We start from the raw sequence: 21,103 nt of genomic DNA on the forward strand, positions 1-21,103 counted from the left end.
TTTTTATGCTGCCTTTTTAAAGGTCACAGAACTATTAACATGAGTCATTCTCTCTTTCTACCCTGCAGGTACTAGGGCTAGAATTCAGGTTGTTAAGCTTACCAGCAGGAGCTTCTATCCACCTTTGACCCATGAGGCATCTCAATGGACAGTGGACTTTTATATTGGGTAAAAAGTATAGAATGGATGGCTACACATAAATAGACATTAAGATAATTTATTATTATGTTTTATAAATATTTTAATAATGTTTGATATTTGCCTGGTAACATATGTATTCGAATTCTATATCTATAACAGCATTACAAAAAATAAAATTATGCTAAAGATTAACTACTGCTCTAATGACAAGTTATAACTGACATTTGATATAATTTTTTTACCTATAGATGTTAAAAGAAGTCACTACGATTCAAGAATCTCCCAAGCATATTTCACTTACTGTTACAAATAGCACAGCAAATGATCGACCACAGGCACAGTCCTGCCTGGGAAGAAGCTTGCTTGTTCTGCAAAGGGCTGTGCCTGTTGGAAAGTCACAGTATGGGCTGGCCGTCTTATGTTGGTGAGTAAGTGTCTCCTGGTAGGGCAGAACAACTCGGGAGGTGAAAAGTGTCTCGTGAGCTTAGTACATCTCTTTGGTGTTTATATGATGACTGTTGCCCATCTTCTCCCTCATTCTGGAACTATGTTAAAATTAAAAGGTTCATGTTTTCTGCTTTATATCCACAGTAATCCATCCCAATAAATTACTACATTTCCTTAAACACTTCTTCTCTTATACATTGACTGTTCTTCATCCTACAGCAACTTGAATTCATTGAATTTCAATGAAAAAAACATTTACTTGCAAAACTTTTCTGTGCACTTCACCTAAAATTCTAAGTAAAGAACTATCTATTTTTAATGACCCAAAGCTCTTTTCATGACAACACACACACACACACACACACACACACACACACACACACACATTTAAAAGATACACTGTACATGTCAATGAAATTTGAAAATTTGATATTACAGCGTTTATAGTCACAAATATATTTTACAAAATCAAAATGCTCTTCATTTTCCTTTGTGCCTTTGCTGGATAGGCAAAGATTCAGGGATTTTCAGTCTTCCTCTGAAAAGTGTACCAACCTTGTTGTACATAGAACACCTCTCTGGATGAGATGACAGTTCTGTGAGGGTGTTGATGCCGTCTGTGGCATCAACAGAGACTGCCAAGTCGTGCACCACTTGCCAACTGGCACCTACTGTGGTGTCTTTTCCCTTTATGATAATCAATTATCAACTGGAAATTTCATTCATTCATTGGCACTATAAATTTAACCTCAGTGTACGATGCAAGCTCTGATTTCTCCAGCTTTTCTGTCAATGAAATTATTGGAGATTTTTTTCATTAGACTCGTGTTTGAAAACATTGTATTGTTGGCTGATTTGGATCCTCTTCATTGCACTAATTGTTTATAAAAATTATACTCCATAAGCTTTTTGAGGGAACAAGTACGTTAATGAGTAAACCATTTTAAAAATTGAAGATAATTTCCATGCAGTGGAAACACAGATACTAGGAATTACTCTCAAATTATTTTAAGCACATTATCTAGTGATCATTATTTAAATTTATTGTAAGTAAAAATCAGAAGGTCTATGCTGCTGCAATTTAAAACGTACATGAATGAACTTCAGTGACCATTAGCACACATCAGGAGACTTACTTCCGTTCAGTTCATCATGTCTGCTATTGACCAATATGCAAGACTGAAAAGGTCCTGCTAGTGCAAGGGAAGGCAAAGATGCCAAAGAAAAGTGTGTTTATATTCAAGATCCTACACTGTTACAATGTAGACTTCAATCACCACTGTGATTAAAACAAAGTTGAAAAAAACCATAGAGTCTTCCTTAAAAAGAAAGAGAAAAGAAAGTTGAAATGGTTAAGAAGAAAGTGTATTCTATTGATCATGAACAGGTATAAGAAGAGAGGTTTTCCTTCTTTAGCAAATTGTGGAGATAAAGACCCTTTGAGAGACTAAGGATATTAATGAACCCCTCTAAAGCCTCATAGTCGACATGTAGAAGGAAGTAGTAGTGACAAAATCACAAAATTTAAAAACATTGAAACTACAGTATTGTAAAACCCAACTCAGAAGAGCTTCCAAGAGTGAACTCTGACCTCTTCCCTGCACTAATGACTTGAAAATGTACATGGAAAAATGCAGTTGTGCATATTTTAGTGGATAAATATTTCCTTCAGCATGGATTTTAAAAAGCTTTTATATTCTCTGCCTTTCAGTAGAGACTGTGAGATCTTAAAAAAAAAAAGCTTAGGAGTATAACATGCTACCAAGAAGAATAAAAACATAATAGAAAACTTAAAAATAGATAGCAAAAGTGAATCTCAGGCAACACAAATAATATTAGGTGAAAACTGCTTCTTTTATGCAATATATTTGATCAGAATTTTCCTCTTCCAATTCTTTCCAGATCCTCCTTGCCTCCCTACTCTCTCTCTCTCTCTCTCTCTCTCTCTCTCTCTCTCTCTCTCTCTCTCTCTCTCTCACACACACACACACACACACCTTTAAAAATTAAGCAAAACAAGCTTAAAATGCAAAGAATGAAAACCAAACCAGACCAAAATCAATAAGACAAAAATTTCAAGACATTACAAAATAAAACAAACCCCCACCTTTTTTATTTTGTTTTTTGTTAGCCAAATACATGTGGGCATTGGGCCTGCCCTGGTGCGCATGCACACACACACACACACACACACACACACACACACACACACACACACACACTACACTGAACAGAAGTGATTTTCCCTTGTTTAGTAGTTATCCAGGTATCCTTACACATAGCTCCTTGGTTAGGAGTAGGAGCTCATGTGTACCTGCCACCTTCAGTTACTGACTCTGTCTGCCTTGAAGCTGTGTAGATTCTATGAATGCTGCTGTGGTCCCATGAGTTAATACGTGTACAAGTCCTGATGAGATGAAGACACTTCTTACCTGAGTCATCTTTCACCTCTGACTCATAACCTTGCTGCCTCCTCTTCCATATAGATCAGTGGTTCTCAGCCTTCTTAATGCTGTGAGCATTTAAGTTATGGTGACCCCTCAACCATAATGTTGTCCACGAGAAACCACCCTGTTGTAGGATAGTTGATCCCATTGTGAATCCTGAGACTGTGAACTGAAAAAACCTGTTTCTAGTGGTGGAGTGGCTCAGCTGTAGCACACACCTTTAATTCAAGAACTTTCTGTTTATTGTAAACAGGTGTTTACGGTGTGGCTCAGCCCGGCACATACCTTTAATCCAAGGCCTTTCTGTACACAGGATTAAAGTTAACCATAGGTCAAGAGGCAGAGCAAGAAACCAGTTGACAGGGATTAAACTGAAAGGAAGAACACTGAGAGAAGAGCATTTAAAATAGCTTGGAGAAGAAGAAGGAGGAGGAGAAGGAGAAGGAGAAGGAGAAGGAGAAGGAGAAGGAGAAGGAGAAGGAGAAGAAGAAGAAGAAGAAGAAGAAGAAGAAGAAGAAGAAGAAGAAGAAGAAGAAGAAGAAGAAGAAGAAGAAGGAGAAGAAGGGGAAGCTGGCTTTTTCCTTCTGGGATACCAGCTAACTAGTAAGGTCAGCTGGGTGCTTTCCCTGCCTCTCTGAGCTAGGGAGTTTCACTCCACCATCTGCCTCCCGAGTCTTCCTTGTTTAAAAAAAATGGTTGGAATTTTCTCTGTTTAAAGCAACATCAAACACTTCTTTTTTCAAGCCGCACTTCATGAAATGGAAGCCATACCTGACAGTGATAAAGTGGCAAAGAACTTGAGACAGGATAGATAATGAGCCTTGGAGAAAATCTACCGTTGTTGTTCTGCTAAAAGAACACAGCACTAAAATGAGTCCTGATGACACTTTGGGACATCCGTAGGCCATTGCATCACTGGACCCTCATCACAGAGGCTTCTTCTTCTGGTAGATTGGAGCTAACACAGAGACCCGTAACTAGGTGAGAACCACAGTCACCAGTGTGATAAATGAAGCTAGAGGAAACAATACTGGAGAATTTTGGCAGACAGATGGACAAGTTAGTAAACTGTCCAAAGCCAATGTTACAGCCAGAAATAATGTCACAATAATGAAATTATTCTGATGCTTTGAAAAGCTCAGGAAATGATCTATCTACTTAAACTTGTAACAGGCGCCTTTAATGTTATGTTCTAGAAGAAAAACATTTAAATGTGTGTTTTGATCACCATATTTAACTGCTTCCAGAATATGTATATTCTCTATTTGTAAATTATATACAAGATGGTTACTGAGGCTTTCAAAGGAAGCCTCCTTAAAGTTAGATGTTAAGGAAAAGGCAAGTGTTCTTGCACAGAAAAAGACGAGTCACATTACTAGGAAGGCTTAACACAGCCCAACTCTTGTAGTGACAGGTTCACAATATTTACATTCTTATCAAGGACAATGTGTGCACAAGTGCTTACTTTTATTTATTCATCAGTTTATGTTTTGTCCCACACCATGCCTCAGGGTGTGAATTCAAAATCTAAAATCAGAGACAAATTTGCCAGTTTCCAAAATGAAAATAGAGCCATCATGTAGGCACACATATTTGTAGGAGTTCAGCCAATGCAACCTATTGCCTTAAGCACGTCTCTATTGAAAGCCAACTTCTGTGTAGAAGTTTGCTGTCACAGGGCAGAGAAGTCTTATGATCCAGATATTCATTGGCATCTGGATACGAGAGAGAGAGACGCCAGGGAAGCTGGTGTGATTGAGTCATTGGCGAGAAAGCCATTCCTTGGACAGGGTGTCTCTGCGTTCTGCCAAAACACGGCTCTCTCATTTGCTTATTTTGTGTGTATTTCTACTGCTAACATGGTTCTCTGAAAGAAGTATTTGTCCTATTTACTTTGGATCCTTTCTACATGTGCTAATGTAACTTTGTCCATTTAACCTACATGATAATTTATAATTATGGGCCTCTGATCCTAATTTTATATCCGACTTCACAATGTAGACTTTATTATACCCTCCATGCTTAGCAGAACTTGTTGTTGTTGTTGTTGTTATTATTATTATTATTATTATTATTATTATTATTATTATATAGTTTTAGTCTAAGAATCTGGCTCATTTATCTATAATGTCTTTTAAATGTAATCTCCACATTAACATAATCAGAATTTAACAATACTTTGCCTATTTTAAATAACCACCATACCAATGTGTAAGTTAATATCTGACCTAATCTCATTTTATTTTTAATAAATGAAGATATAACATTTGTAATTTAAAATACATTTTTATTTACTTCTAACATACCTTAATGTATAAATTAATAAAACTTTGATATAGATTTTTTCAATAGCATTATCTTAAGAAATGTGAAAAGAAATAATATCAAGAGAAACCTCTATGCCAGTTAACTTTTCTGTTTTTGAAAATGTAACAAAACAAAATTCATTGATTTCTGAATATATGTACTAAGATGAAAGTGACAGCTTTGGCCTTGAGGCAGTTTGCTTTAAATAAAAATGCTAGTTATTCAGATTTTGTTGGAGAGGAATTGATATCTGTTACTAGATCTTAATTTAATACTTTTTATCATGTGGAAAAAAACCATATTAAAGTGAACCACAGAATTTTATAATATCAGTAGTTTGTTAGCTAATTCTGTCTTGGTTTCTATAATAAAATTGTTATATAAGTAAGGATATGCTCATTGTGAAAGCTCAGATTCCCATGTCTGGCTGCCATGACACATCAAGCGTAGTTTAACTTTAGGCCAGTCCTTGTTAGGTTAAGTAGGGTAGTAATTTGAATGAGAAAGGCCCATAGGGTTATATATTTGAATGTTTGGTCCCTAGTTAGTGGAACTGTTTTCAGAAGAATTAGGAGGTGTGGTCTTACTTCAAGAGGTGTGTCACTGAGGGTGGCTTTTGAGGGTTCAAAAGCTCATGCCAGGAGCCGACTGTTTCTCTCTCTGCCTCTAGATGTTTCCGCTACTATATTCCAGCAATATGCCTGCCAGCTTGCTGCCTTGCTTCTGTCTGTGGTGGTCAGTGACTCACTCTCTGGGACTGCAAGGAAGCCCACAATTAAATGCTTCCTTTTATAGGTTGCCTTGGTTGTGGAGTCTCTTCTCAGCAATAAAACAGTAACGAGACCAGGTAAGAATCAGAGACAGGAAGGTGGGAGGGAAGCTCAGTGTTGAGTATTTGCTTACAACATGCAAGGCCCATCCTGGGCTGGATTTCCAACACTACAAGGCAAAAACACAAGAGACTAATTAGGAACTAAGAGATATCTGCTGCTATTTTGACTTATCAATTTAGGAGTATAGCCTGGAAGGAGAAATACTAGGCAGTCATTGTCATAGCAGAAGGGCTTTGCTAGAGTATATTTTTAAGAGATAAGACTTAAATATATTATTAGAAAATTTCAAAGACAGAGAACTTCAGGATGTGTGAGCCACATGCTGAAAGTTATACGTGAAGCTGAGGACGGAATCAAAGAACCGAGAATGCTAAATTTGTGGATAAATGAATTGAGCTAGAAATGATCATAATGAGTGAGTTAACCCAGAAGCAGAAAGACTCAAATGGTATATACTCACTTATATCTGCATATTAGCCCAAGGGGCATGTCCCACGAAAGCCTTCACTTACCAGGAAACTGAGACAGAGGGGAGGACATTCTAGTGGGACTCTAGATGAGAGAATCATGGGAGAATGGCAAAGTAGAAGGATCCAGAGGGTCCTAGAAACCTACAAGTAGAACATTATGATAGGCAGATTTGGGCACAGGGGTCCTGCTCAAACTAAGGCACCAGCCAAGGACAATACAGGCGGTAAACCTTAAGCCCCTACCCAGATCTAGCCAATGGACAGAACACTCTCCACAGTAGAGTGGAGAGTGGGATATGACTTTCTCACATACTCTGGTGCCTCACCTTTGACTATGTCCCCTGGAGGGGGAGACCTGGTGGCACTCAGAGGAAGGACAGCAGGTTACCAAGAAGAGACTTGATACCCTATGATCATATACAGGGGGAGGTAATCCCCCTCAGGAACAGTCATAGGGCAGGGGAATAAGGGGAAAAGAGGAGGGAGGGAAGAATGGGAGGATACAAGGGATGGGATAACCATTGAGATGTAACAAGAATAAATTAATAAAGGAGAAAAAAAAAGAGAATGCTTTCAAGCACCAGAGATGAAAATGATACCAATAGACTGGAGATGCAGAAGTAGTGGGACAGGAAGCACACTGGAGAGAGCCCTTCCTTCCTGCTGTCAGGATAATCCCTTTTGACATTTACATAACACTCGAATACTTTCATAATTAGTTTTAGAGTTTCCTTATGGTATCACGCTTCCTGTTGTGCAGTGTGATCATTCCGCCCCATAGCAGCGCAGCGCATCTCATTCTCAGCTCACTCAACACTGAACTCTTCCTTCCAAAGTAGTCGCAGTCTTATTCTCACTTTTCTTCCTTCCTTTTCCCCTCCTGTCTGTCCTTCCTTCCTTCTCTCTCAGTATTTCTTCCTTCTTTCTCCTTCCTTTGTTTTTGTGCAGCATTGCCCACGCAGACAGACATAGCTGCTTTGTGTTCACGGCCGCAATGTCGTGTCACGTCCCTTAGACGGTGCTTCATTTCACTTTCCTATATGCTTCCCTCACCCAGTCCTTCATCCTCTGCTTTATAATGTTCCATAGGACCCGGAGGAGCTGACAGGATCTCAATACTGACTGGTCACTTACTTTAAGCATTTCATTATAGGAGTGCTTGCCTTGACATCATCTGCTACCGAAAGAGACTTTTCTGACCAAGTCTGAGAACTGCATTAGTCTATGTGTACCAACATATATTCAGAAAGCAGTTTAACAATGCTTATTTAGCAGAATGACAGTATTATATCACCTCATAGGGCCTGTCACCTCCATAGCTGTAGTATTTGACCATATGTATATATATATATATATATATATATATATATATATATATATATATATATATAATTGCTGTGGAGTGGGCCTGAGGCCCAGTCAAGTAGTGTTTGGTTGCCCTGGGTCATTCATGCCGCTATTGCACATATGCTGCTAATTAGTTCAATATGATAGTACACAGGCTAATGTGGAGCAGATTATGTGGAAGACAGAATATCAATACATGGAGACAAGACAGAAGAATTCAAACACGCAGGCAAATAAAATAAGGTTTTTTCTAATGCATGAAAAGGTGTAGACATTTTTACTTAGAGTTAGAAGGATGTAGGTATCTTCACTGAAGCTGAAAGTGACTTCCAAAGACAAGTTGTTTTAAAGGCTTTTGTACTACATGTATCAAAGAGATGGACCCAGAGATAAAGAACATTGAATACTCAGAAAAGGGCTGAGAATCTTGTGCATAGTATAACATAAAGCCCTGAGACTCTTTTTTTGATCAGATGGAATGTTACTCTGTCTTACAAGCCTGGATTTGAGCACGAAATAACAGAGAATGCAAACGCTAGAGCCCACCAGGGTACCAGGAGTGTAAGGAAGAAACAAATGTTCTAGGGACAACTGTGTTCTGTCTTTTGTTTCATGGTTTCTATATACTGCAAGATGCTAACACCTATTTGGGGCAAGATACTGAATGCTAGACTGAATGCCAAACTTTAAATATATCATTTTTCTCTGTTAATTTCTGTTTCCTGGCTTCTTTTGGAGGTAGTGGTTTCATGCTGCTAAGTGGAAAGTTACAGAGGCACCAATGAGTTCAGGCAGTCATGACCCATAGAAGAGAAGCTATGTTAGAGCATTATCATTGTGGTTGACTAGAAGATACTTTGGAGTCATAGGGATAGGAAGGTGTCAATTTTAATCTTTATTGTCAACTTGGCTATATTTAGAATCATCTAGGTCACATATTTCCAAGTGGATGATCAGGGAGGCTTCACTGAACAGAGAAGACCAACTATATATATTTGGTCCTCAGTTGGTTCCCTTGTCCTAGAATGTTGTAAACTTTTAGTAGATGGGGCCTCCCTGGAGGAAATGGGTAACTGGAAATGGACACAGGAAACGTATAGGTCAAATGCACATTCTATTCCCTGTTTCCTGACTGCAGTAACAACATGTCCAGCTGCCTTATTCTCCCACCACTGTCTGCACTGACCGCTCCCTTCCACATTATAATGGAATGTAACCCTGCCCTAAATTCCTTAGACACAGCAAGAAGAAAAATTTCTAGTACATATCCTATGATGTACATTCAAGCCATGAACCAAAATGAACCCTTTCTCTTCTAAGTGACTCCTGTCATGTGTTTGGTCACATTATCCAGGAACCAGCAGTTTAGATAGTGATTTGGGAAGCTCTGTGTTGCCTAGGGTGGCTTGGAAATCAGTGCCCTGTAATTAAAAAATGAGACTAATCTACATAGTCATGTGAGTTTTAATAATATGCTTAATTTTGGTTTCCTCTGTAGTTTACAAAGAAGAAAACATAAATCAAATAAATTGTTTTATTAAAACACTGAAAATTGTGGCTTCTTTGATAATAATAAGTTTGCAAAATAAAGTATTTTTTCTGAACACTCCATGATATATTGCTTTACAGTTGTGACCCGTCAGAAGGGTCATTTAATCAAACTCCATTGTGGTATTTCATTATTTATTTTTTGATTACTTCTAACAAGTTTAGACACCACATTCTATTCTATTTTATGTTTACAAGTTTTACTAAATGCATGAATGTTACTAGATTTTTTTCACAAATAATGACAAGATCGAGATGTGACTTAAGTTAATGACATCTAGAATTAGTTTCTTGTAATTAACTTCTTTTCATCTTACTTTGAATAGATCTGATTTTATTACGTCAGATGTTAAATGAAAAGGTCAAATTTTGAAGACAGAAGACTAAACACACTTTAATAGCTAGTTTTTTAAATAGTCTCCAGTATAAAAGAAAATGAAAGATGACAAGGAGAAAAGAGAGCACACGGGCTGGACCTAGACCACCTACACAAACAGCAGATGTGCAGCTTGGTCATCATGTACCTCCGCTAACAGCTGGGTCAGGGGCTGTCGCTGCCCCTGATGCCTGCCTTTGAATCCCATTGCCTTATCTGGGCTGCTTTGCTTGACCTCGGTGGGAAAGGATGCACTTAGTCCTGTGTCAGAGTGGGCTGGTACCCATGTGCGTGTGGGGTCTCTCCTTCTCTGAGGATAAAGGGAGGCGAGTATGGGGAAGCAGCTTGAGGGTGGAACTGGGAGGAGGGGAGGGAGGGGCTGGGATCAAGCTGTAATGAAATTAATAAAGTAGTGGAGGAAAATATCTACTCATCTACTGGCGTACGTATTGATGAACAGTAAAATTTAGAGTGAGAATGCAAGCAGTAGGTCAAGTGCTGCCAAGAGCAGACAATCACCCTTAATAAACAAGAAGTGTCTGCGGTCCCTGCTCCTCACTCTTCTCTAAGAAGTGAGCAACTACCGAGGCTTCACACAAAACAAAGCATGCTACTTTCTAAGAAACAAAATTACAGGGTGTTAACCTGTATTGTAGTTTTAAAATCATAATACAGTACTATTTGAAATTTATATTTTGTTACCCCAAAATTTGAACAGAATATTTACTCTTTGGTGAGTTTTTACTCGCTGGTAAAACTAGTAATGGGATCTTAAGATTTTAGACAGCAAAATTTAAATTGGATCTACATTTCTTGACAAAAATTTCCAGCTACCCCTTTGATAAATTTTATGGTTGTAGAAGCCAGAAAACTGACTCTGTCCATGGGGTGCTTTAGTGCCCTCCTGTGAAGCCCCAAGACTGCAGCTACGGAATCATCAGGCAGCAGGAGGAAGGAGGGCCAGCTTTCCCAGCACCTCAATCCATTCACAGAGGGCTCTGCCTAAGCAGCCCTGTGTGGTGAGCAAACCAGTCTCTACAGTGGGACATCCCAACCTTCTTTCACTGCCATTGCCCTACATTGCTAGCTCAACTTAATTACTCTTGTTCTGCTTTTCCTTAAAAGAAAAAAAAAGCTGCTAACTACTGTTGTTCATGTACTTGGTGCCATTCTACCTGTTTAGCATGTGTTTCTTTAACCATGACAGCAGGGTATCACTTTGGGATAGAAAAGTGTTTCTTACTGTATCCAATTTCTTTCCTTTCAGTTGACTATTAAGCTTGAAATGATACTTTCTTTTTTTTCTTTGGTACTGTGTAGTCATTTTCTCTGAAGTTATAAAGTGCTTATGCCTCTTGGAAAATGGTTTGGGGCTGAATGCTGTGACCAGGCCAACAATTCTATAACCACAGCATGTGATGCTCCTAATGGGCAATGTGTCTTGCTGTCTCTGTGGAGAAGATGGGTACCAGACGTATCTACAGGGCATCTCTCTCACCTGGGTTTTATTTCATCATGTCTAGATTTTTCTAAATAACATTAAGAATTCCTCTCAAACATAGATAATTTCATATTGGGCCATTCCCTAAGCTTCATGTAATTTAATTTAATAATTTAAAATTAATTAATAATCAAGATCATTTTTATGTATAAAGAATATATAAAACTTTAATATAAGTAGTTATTTGTTTTGGTTTTGCTTATAATTACCCAGAAGGATATATATATATATATATATATATATATATATATATATATAACTCTAAAAGTTATGTCTGACTTTAATATGAAGTAGAAATGTTCACTTAAATCTAAATTTGCAAAATTCATCTTTAGACATCAAGTACATTTATAATTTATAGAAATGTCAAAGCAGAACTTATCTAGTCATGGATTGATGAAGAAACATCATTTATGATATGTTGAAAGAACACATGTAAACACGTAGACAAAATTGTTCACGATGTTTTATGAGTTCTTACTCATCAATAAACTCTCCAAGAAAATGAAAGAACAATCTTATGAAACCAGAACTAATGAAGGCGATCAATCAGAAGTAACCGAGCCATAACAGGTTCTCTTTCTTCAGCCAAGTCTAGTTCTCTTGTGACAGCCCCCTGAATTACTGGTTGTGTATAATATATGTTTGAAGTAATATTGAAAATATATGTATAGCTCCTATCTCAATTAATCCTCTTGAGAACTAGGTATTCTAAAAACATGTTTGTATACCTAATCGTTTGTAGTTAGAAAGATGATAAAAATAAACATGGCAATATTCATTATACCATTTGTTTCATTAAAAGCCTGGAACCGAGAGCAGCGCATTGGAGGTCCTATGGATCTGTGACTTGCTTCTACAGTGTTTGGAACAGACCTGGGACTCCCTCTTGGTTAGTCTCCATCTGCCTTATGGTCTCTCCAGCCACAGCCTCCAGGACCAGCTCCTCATCGCCCTCAGCTGCTAGAACCAGCCAGCACCAGTCTCTTTGTGACTAGCTCCATACTGCGGATCAGCCATAATGTCCCAGGTTTGTCAGAATTATTCCACCGAAGTGGAAGCTGTCATGAACAGCTTGGTCAACTTACACCTGCGGGCCTCCTATACCTACCTCTCTCTGCGCTATTTATTTTAATGGGGATGACATGGCCCTGGAAGGTGTAGCCCACTTTTCCCAGCAATTGGCCTAGGAGAGGTGCAAGGACATCTCCTCAAGTTGCAGAAAGAGCATGGCAGGGAGCTGGGGGGAGGGCGCTGTCTTCCAGGATGCCCAGAAGCCATCTCAAGATGAATGGGGTAAAACCCAGGAGGCCATGGAAGCTGCCTTGGCCCTGGAGAAGGACCTGAACCAGGCCCTCTTGGATCTTCATTCCCTGGGTTCTCTCGCTCACAGACGCTCATCTCTGCGGTTTCTTGGAAAACCACTTCCTGGATAAGGAGGTAAAGCTCATCAAGAAGATGCACAACCACCTGACCAACATCTTAGGCTGGCTCGGCCGCAGCCAGCGCAGACTGGCAGGCCACTCTCAAGCACAGCTAGGAGGCCTCCTCGTCTTCCCAGGGCCTCCCTCCTGTGGTGTGCACCAGCCATCCTTAGGTCCTTCACCTGAATGAACCTCTCAAGCCGCTAGGCAGCTTTGTAACCGCCCCGGAGCCCCTCCCAAGTCTTGGACCATGTAAAAGTAAAGCCTATTGAACTGGGGTGGGGGGGCGGGGGTGGAGCCTGGAGCCTCGAATAAGTAGAATGCTTCTTTGGTACCAAACTATTATTTTATTCAATATTTTTAAGTCCTTGCCAAAATAAAAGCTCTTTTACTTTCCAAATAGGCTTTACCAACTAAAGAAATTAGGGAACACTTCTCACTTTAGGAACACCAATAACTTTTAGATAGCCCTAGTTGCCACAAACTCATGATCCTCCTGCTAGGGGATCCCGGGTCTGTGACTACAGGTGTACGCCAAGAATCCTGGCTCAAAGCAAAGATTCGGCTCTTTGATATACAGACTTCTGGAACAAATGATAGCAAAGTATTAAAAACATTTTTGGTGAATCCTTTCTCAAAATTTGGATTCTTAGGCAGAATTACTTTGTCTTATTTAAAATTAGATGCTCCTAGACAGGTCTCAAGCCCTCTTTATAAACTTCCTCCCTGATGCATACATTTTTATCTTTAATATTTTATTTAATATATGATTTATTACCTTCTCTATATATTTATGTTTTATTTATACATGTAAAGATTGTTGTTAATATTTCATGAAAAGTTTGTTTTCTGCTATCAGTAGGTAACTTTTATAGGAAAAGTCCTTTGTTCACTTTTGAATTCTCGGTGCTTAGAACAGTCCTTGGCATAGATGAGACAGTTGACGGACTGTTATGGATGAACACATTATTGCTATGTTAGTACTCTATTGACTAACTTTCCCTCTTGAAATATTAATTTTTCAAAAGATTCTATAGTTTCCAGGTGTGTGTTATTAAAAATAGATTCTCCTCTCATACAATATACCTCAGCCACATTTTCCCGTCCTTCCATTCCTCCCAGCTCCCCTGAGAGGCTCTTTTCCACAGATCTACTCCTTTTCCATTTCTTCTTCAGAAAAAGGCATGTGTCCAAAAAAAAGACAGCCAAACAACAAAACAAAAACAAACAAACACCCACAAAACACAAGAAGACGAGGAAAAAGCCCTCATGTCAAGATAGGACAAGGCAACCCAATAGGAGGTAGAGAGTCCCCAGAGCTGGTGAAAAAGTCAGAGATACATCTGCTCCCACAGGTAGGAGTCCCACAGCACCCCAAGCTAACAGTTGTGACATGCATGCAGAGGCCCTGATGCATCCCCACTCAGGCCCCATGCTTGTCAGCTCGGTCTATGTGAGCCAATCTGAGCTCTGCGTAGTTGATTCAGAGGGACATGTTCTCCTGGTGTCCTCCATTCCCTCTGCCTCCTACCTTCTTTCCTCCTTCTCTTTTGTGGTCAGTCTCTGATAAAAGGGGGCCTGATAGAGACCTCCACTTTATACTCTCTCTCTCCATAATGCCTGGCTCTGGGTCTCTGCACCTCTTCCTGTCGGCTACTGGAGGAATCCCCTGTAATGATTACTAGAGACACTGATGTAAGAGTACAGCAGAATATCATTAGGAATCATTATATACATACATATGGTCATTTCATATATGTGTGTATGCATATACCCAAATATACACTGTCTATACCTATACCTAAATCTACATATATCTACATATATATGTTGAGTACACACACACACACACACACACACACACACACACACACACACACACACACACACCAAACATTGGTTGCCGACTCCCACAAGTTCTGAGCCACCACATGCCTTTGCATATTTTCAGGCAGGAGGTATTTGTGGCTGGGTTGGTGTCCAGAATTCTCTTTCGGTGGCCTGTAGAGTATCTTTGCAAACCAAAGATCCTAGAAGGTAAGGAAGAAGGCTCCATGCAGGCACCAGCTTGATCTCTCCAAGTTCAAGGAACTGTGTGTATTGCCCTTGTCAATGGGGACCACTGCTAGTTTTCAGAGAACAACCTTCTGTCCTCTCATCATCCTGGGTTATTTAGGAATCTCCATGAAACCCCATTGTTCAACAAGTCAATCAACTGCGAAACAAGCCAGTTCAGAATCTGTTCCAGTGTCTACAGGTGTGTGAACTTATGTCTGGGACTTCTGTTTGATTTATTTATGCCAACAATATGTGATTTTTATTACTATAGCTCTGTAGTACAACTTGAAAACTGGGGTAGTGATTATTCCTGCTGCTCTTTCATTTTTCAGGATCCTTTTAGCTATCCTGTTTTTGTTGTGGCTGTTTGTTTTGTCTTGTTTTTACATATGAAGTTGAAAATTGCTCTATCAAGGTCTGTAAAGAATTGGAATAGTGATGGGAATTGCATTGAATCTGGAGATAGTTTTAGGTAGGATGGCCATTTTTACTATGTTAGTCCTACCAATCCATGAGAATTGGAGATGTTTTCATATTCTGATATCTTCTTTAATTCTTTCTTCAAAGACTTGAAGTTCTTGTCATAAATATCTTTCACTCACTTTGCTAGAGTCACACCAAGATATTGATATTATTTGTATATCACAAAATATCTACTGTGAAGGATTGCTTCCCTAATTTCTTTCTCCAGCCCATTTTACATTTGTCTAAAGGAGAGCTACTCAATTTTTAAAGTTAATTTTGCTTCTACACATTTTGCTAAAGGTGTTGTCAGCTGTAGGGATTCTATGGTAGAGTTTTGGGGGGTCACTTATGTTTACTATCATCCCTGCAAATAGCTATACTTTGACTTCTTCCCTTCCAATTTATATTTCCTTGATCTCTTTTTGTTGTCTTATTGCTCTAGCTAGAACTTCCAGTACTATATTGAAGAGATATGAAGAGAGTAGACAAGCCTTGTCTTGTCCAAGATTTTAGTGGAATTGCTTGAAGTTTTTTCCATTGAATTTGATGTTGGATGTTAGCTTTCTGTATATCACCTTCATTGTGTTCATGTATGATCTTTGTGTCCCTGATCTTTCCAAGACTTTTAACATGAAGAGTTGTTGAATTTTGTCCAAGGCTTTTTCATCATCTGCTGAGATTATCAGGTTTTTTTTCTTTAGTTTGTTTATATCGTATAGTATGTTTACTGACTTTTTTGTGTTGAACCTTCCAAACAAAAATTATTTGAGGAATATGAACATTAACTCCTCTTTGAAAGTCTGGTATGATTCTGTGCTAAAACTATATAGGCCTGGCCTTTTATTTTTTTCTTTGTTTCTTTTCTTTCTTTCTTTCTTTCTTTCTTTTTTTTTTTGTTGTTATTTTTTTTGTTAGGGACTCTTAGCCACTCCTTCTAATTTCTTAGGAGTCATAGGTCTGTATAAATTATTTATCTGATCTCCATTTAACTTTGGCAACTGGTACATATTGAGAAAATTATTCATTTCTTTAGATTTTACAATTTGGTAGAGTACAGGTTTTTTTGAAACCTGAAATATGATGTAATGATTCTTTAGATTCCCTTGGTGTCTGTTATGCCCGCTACTATATCTGGGTTTTGCTAATTTGGATATTCTCTCTCTGTGTACTTTAATTCATTGGGATAACAGTTTGTCTATCTCTGTTGATTTTCTCAAAGAACCAACTCTTTGTTTTATTGACTTCTGTATTGATCTCTTTATTTCTATTTTCTTGATTTCAGCTCTTGGTTTGACTATTTCTTCCTGTCTACTCCTCTTAGGTCAGCTTTCTCCTGTGTGCTTTAAGACCTTTCAGCTGTGCTGGTTTTAACGGGCTAATGTATAATTGGGACAGACCTGACCATGTTTTGGGGAAGGTTTGTAGAAGGACTCTGGAACTTTGGGCTAGAAAAGCCATTGAGTATTGACAGCTCAACTGAATGTTCTGTAGGAGCTTAGAAGATAAAAATGTGCAGAAGATGGGCGAACTGGCTTATGAAATATCAGAAGGAAGATTAAAGACTCTACGAGAGCAACCATGATTTTGATTTAAGATTCTGTGGTTCTGATTTTCTGGGGCTGAACAATCAGCCATGATCAACAAGATACCAGAACTATCAAAGTGAAAATTTTTATGTAACTGGGACAATTGATGCTGGTTAGCTAAGAAATTATAGACGATTAAGAAGAGATCAGCACCACTGAGTTGAAATTATCTGGGAAGTATTTTTTGAATGCACAGAGAAGCTGTGTTCCAGAGGTGGCCAAGGTTGTACCTCTTGCTTGCAGTCAGACTTGGTAATGTCTAAATGTCACCCAGGTGTTCCTGTTTTGAAGGCATGAAGAGGTCATGGAGAGCAGCTGAGGTTCGGCACTGTGAGAGGCCAGGAAAGGCCCTTTGTGAAGGTACAGCTTCAGTGGCAATTGAAGCCCTAGGGCTGAAGGAATCATGTAAAGAAGTTGAGGCTTGACACGATGAAAATAGCCTATGAGAGGCTGTTGGTGAAAGTATAGCCTAATTGCATCAGAAGACCCCAGCATGTTGGAGATCCTGGTACCATGGGAGGACCACCAAGGACAGCAGCAGCAGTGGAGTGGAGCCAGCCAGAGCCTAGAGGATAACCTTATGTGCTTCAGAGGGCAGAGCTGGAGAAGTGACTCAAGACCTTTGGAGGAGATCAGAAGATTGTGAGTGGATCACAGACACTGGATAGTTGGAGTTTGATTTTGATTTGATAGTGACTATGCCCTGATTTTTCCCTCTTGAAGCAAGAAAGTATCTTATTGGAGCCCACAGTTGAGAGACTGAATTTTAAAAGACTATGAATTTTGAGAGATTGTCTATTCTTTATATATATGTAAACCACCTACAGCAGGAAGAACCACAAAACAATCAGGAATTCCATAAATGTTACATTGATAGTGTTTTGCCTATTTGTATTTGGCAACCTTGAAGAAACCATCTTTCCTATCTTCATGTGTCTAAATTTCTGACTGAAAATCAGTATCTATCATATCTCATCTCTATCAACTTGAAACATCTATCTAGACCTAAAAACATCTTAACCCCAAAGCAACTAAGTGAATTGTAAAGCCAAGCTATCTAGTCTTCCACCCCATCACAGACTTGAGAAGGAATAAAATTATATCTGAATAAACACAAAGTGGAGATTAGCGGCTTCCAAAATGAGAAAATGATAGAGACAGTGTGCTGCCTGAACAGTCTCCCAAAACTCTCTATAACGTTGGAGCATCGTCTTCATCTTTCAATTTTAAATGAGCTGACATTTTCATGTTTGTATTGGTAAAGAAATATCTTGGTGATGAATAAAAAGGAAAGGTTATAGCTTAATATTGATGTGTTTGCATGTCAAGTTGACAAGGGGTCAGATGTACTGGCTGTCTCTTGGTATAGTGGAAAATTATCTGATGAAAGCTTGATGTACCACTATGTACATCTATGGAGACAAACGTGAATGTCTAGAAGTCAGTTTGAAAACAGAACCATATTGCTAATCAACGGTATTAGGATTCTATTTTGGGCCTATGACCTCCTCAGCTATGGGCTTTATAGAACCAAGACTGAGGTCTCTCTTCCTGAGTGGGACTCACTCACGCCTAGTCAGAAAATGATTGGCTATCTCCTGTCTTAGTTTTTATTGCTGTGATGATAAACCCTGACAAAGCAAACTTAAAAGAAAGAGTTTATTTAGGGATCACTTATAATTGCATAGGGTTAGAGTTCATGATCATCATGACTGAAAGCACAGCTGAATTCATGCGGGCATTGTACTGAAGTGGCAGCTGAAAGCTTTTATCTTGGTTCATAGGCACAAGACAGATTGAGATAGAAAGACTGCTAAGAATGGCCTGGGTAATTGAAATTGGACCCTCAATGCCCCTCACGTGACAGACCTGCAGAAAGGTGTATTCCAAACTGTCTACCAAGTGAGGACCAAACATTGCAGCATATGGATGTGTCGGGACTCTTTCTTATTCAAACTTCCATACACTGTTGCAGAAAGTGAGATACTTTGGAACATTCAGCCCAAATGAGAGCTCGCTATCAAAGCCTCTGCACAAGACTCAGAGATCTATGCAGAAGAGGATGTAGTAAGAGTGTAAGAGCCAGAGGTGGTAGATGACCTCCAAGAAAATCGTGTCTCCCTGATGTAGGAGGTCAGGGGTATATATGAACTCACAGAGACCCTGGGAATATACACAAGACACTCACAGCTTCAAACCATACAAGGCCCTAGCACCAGGAGGAGGAAGTAGATATGGTCTCCTGCTCCAAACAAAGAAGGTATATTTGAAATATATACCTGATAGCAAAGAGAAAATCAACTACATTCTAAAGGAAATCCCCAAATAGCTTGTTTTTCTTTCTTTGTTCTTCTTTCTTTGTGTGTGTGTGTATACTGTTTGTCTTATTTTGCAATTTTCTCTCTCTCTCTCTCTCTCTCTCTCTCTCTCTCTCTCTCTGTGTGTGTGTGTGTGTGTGTGTGTGAGAGAGAGAGAGAGAGAGAGAGAGAGAGAGAGAGAGAGAGAGAGAAGAGAAGAGAAGAGAAGAGAAGAGAAAAGGAGAGGAGAGGAAGTGAGGAAAAGAACATAAAGTTGGGTGAGTGGATATGGAAGAGGATCTAGGAACATGTATAAAATATATTTTACAGAAAGTAATTTTAATTAAAAATCAACTGTACAACTTCTTAAAAGTATATATTGATATTGTAATACGAGGACAAAAAATAACAAAAGAAAGAGAGAAAACATAGCTCAGTTGCAAATAGCATAATGACAAATTTTTCTCACTACTCAGACTAGCAGCTCTACATCTCCTTCTAGGAAACATTAGGTTCCCATTCCTCTCCAGATGATTAATCATTGCAATAAAAGAATGTTTATATAGCATGTGCTATTCCAGTGCTGAGGTGCAATGGAAAATGTAATAATATTTTTATTTTATCAGTATGAAGTATTAAACTAGTTTTTGTGAAGGCTGTTGGAAGAAAATATCCTATTTCAATTCTGTTTAGAGTGATTTACAGAGGTGGATTTATAGATATAAAATAAGAGGGCTGCAAAGCAAACAACTGTTTCAACCCTCTAATAGGTGATGTCATTGGCTGCTGCTGCTGTGATTGAGATATCAATATCTATCAACAGGATAGCCCATATGATGGGACAGTGAAGCCAGCAGGTTATCTTCTTTTGGGGAGTAATGTGTGCATTTGTATGTGTATATGAATGTTTTTCAGCTTACTTACTTTTACCAATTAAGAGCCTCAGTATGACCATCAGAGCTTGCAAAATTGCTACTACATGTTCAGGTAGACCAATGATAGCCTTTGTGAAACTGTCACCTTTTTCCAACATAAAGAACTGAATACACAAAAAATTAAATATGCTTTTCTGCTGAGCGTATTGGCACACAACCACAAAACTTTAATCCCAGCACTCAGGAGGATCACCATAGTAAAAATGGCCATCTTACACAAAGCAATCTACAGTATCAATGCAGCCCCTATCAAAATACTACACAATTATTTACAGAGCCTGGAAGATCAATTCTCAAATTCATATGAAAAAAAATGCCCAGAATAGCTAAAACCATCCTGTACAATAAAAGGTCTTCCTGAGGAATCCTCATCCCTGATCTCAAGCTGTACTATAGAGCAAAAGCAATAAAAACAGCATTGTACTGGTATAGACATAGACAGTAGAACAAGGGAATCAAATCAAAGACCCAGAAATAGACCTACACACCTATAGACACTTGAATTTTGGCAAAGAAGTCAAATCCATATAATGGAAAAAAATATCTTCAACAAATGGGGCTGGTCTAAGTGGATGGCTACATGTAGAAAAGTGAAAATACATACATATTTGTCACCCCACATAAAACTAAAGTCCAAGTGAACTAAAGATTTCAATATGAACCCAGACACACTAAATCTGTCATAAGAAAACGTGAGGAAAAGCCTCAAACTCATTGACACAGGAGACAGCTTCCTGAACAGAACACTAATAGCTCAGGCTCTATGATCAATAATTAATAAATGGGACCTTATGAAACTGAAAAGCTTCTGTAAGGCAAAGGACACTGTCAACAGAACAAAACAACAGCCTACAGACTGGGAAAAGATCTTCACCAACCTTGAGTCCAACTTCTTTACTTTCTTTTTTTTTTTAATTTTTT

At 38.7% G+C, this 21,103-nt stretch overlaps 1 pseudogene across 1 annotated transcript; it reads left to right on the forward strand.

Moving 5' to 3' along the window:
* The first annotated feature begins 12,438 nt into the window (after window positions 1–12,438).
* Window positions 12,439–13,027, forward strand: LOC311605934 (ferritin light chain 1-like; annotated as a pseudogene). Its single transcript has one exon. The product of its transcript is annotated as a ferritin light chain 1-like (transcript).
* Window positions 13,028–21,103: the final 8,076 nt, after the last annotated feature.

The sequence above is a fragment of the Acomys minous genome (genome assembly GCF_964271855.1).
Source record: "Acomys minous genome assembly, chromosome: 9".
NCBI classification, from domain to species: domain Eukaryota; kingdom Metazoa; phylum Chordata; class Mammalia; order Rodentia; family Muridae; genus Acomys; species Acomys minous.